Raw genomic sequence first — 1,458 nt, 5'->3', positions numbered from 1 at the left:
TGTGTGTGTGTATGTGTGAGTGTGTGTGTGTGTGTGTGTGCGTGTGTGTGTGTGAGAGAGAGAGAGAGAGTGAGAGAGCGGAGGGAGAAGGTCGTTAAAGCAATCATCAAATTTCAGTTTACAGTACATTACCTACTACTACTACTATCATAACACACACGGTCCACGAGTCACATCTATAACATTCCACAACTACTCACTCAATAACAAAGCAATCGATTTCGGCCTTTTTTTCACATCATCCAAACAGCGAGTCATGTTTCCATACAGGCCAGGTTCCGTCATTGTGATTCAAACACTGCGTTGTGTAAAAGTCTTATTTAGTATAAAAATGTCTGCTGTCAAGCATAATATCCTGGTTAAAAATGTTAAAATAATGAACTTCTGCCTTGACCCTAACAGCCGAATGTAATATGAAGTAACCGCGAAACAATCCCATTCACAAAATCGACCCAAATCCCGAAATAAAAATAGATTTCAAAAGGGGAATCCCCTTCGAATTCCGATTTATACGCAAATAATGTACAATGAAAGAGCCTCACCTCTAACCAAACAACCGTGACAGACACGATTACTTTTTCTCCGACATGCTGGGTGCAGGAGGGGGAAAGGGTTGGGGAGGGGGGAGGGAGTAGACTTTTTTGTCACTTACAAAAAGACCTGTTCCCACCAATGTATACGTTTGACTCTCTGGCGTCAGACATAGTGTACCACAAACCGCAAGGTACATATTTTTTCACACAACGAATGAGGCCTTGGTTCAAAATAGCAAGGCCATGACACACAGAAAAAGAAAGTTATACACCACCCGGTGGCGGGCAATACATAATATTAGTTGTGTATGTTCTGTGAGTGGCTGGTATTGATTTGTGTAGCCTGCGCCACAGGAATTGTTCTTAATGCTTTCGTTCCTATCATTCTCATTCCCTCCTTTTATTGTTTTCTCCTCCTCCTCCTCCTCCTCCATTCAAAACATCCCTTTTTTTATTCCCAAATTCAATCACCCCCCCCCCTCAAAAACAAAAAAGAAAAAAAAAACATTTTAAAAAATGCCCACAACTTGAAACAACCCTCTTTTCTATTCCTGAAATCACAACACACTCTAAAACCACCTCCAATTCAAAACAGCCCCCTTGTCTCTTCCTCAAATCACAAAAAAACACCCTAAAATCGCTTCCAATTCAAAACATTCCCCTTTTCCATTCCCAAAATCAGTTCCCAGTGACAGCACGAGCCCTGATCGGGCGGACAGACACGTCACGGTAACGGGTCACAACTAGGGACCGTGTGAACAGCGACTCGGACAGTCGAGAAGGCAGGCCAGGCCATTATTGGCCGGGAGGCAGGTGGGGTGGGGGTGGGGGTTGGAGCTTCGCTTCACGGACCGATGATCTGCGACGTCTGTTGCTTTACCTTTACAGCGTGTTCTGGTCTTTTTTCTTGTCTCTTCTCTTTCTG

The sequence above is a fragment of the Aplysia californica genome, unplaced genomic scaffold (assembly GCF_000002075.1).
Source record: "Aplysia californica isolate F4 #8 unplaced genomic scaffold, AplCal3.0 scaffold00302, whole genome shotgun sequence".
NCBI classification, from domain to species: domain Eukaryota; kingdom Metazoa; phylum Mollusca; class Gastropoda; order Aplysiida; family Aplysiidae; genus Aplysia; species Aplysia californica.
This window is presented reverse-complemented; position numbering follows the sequence as displayed.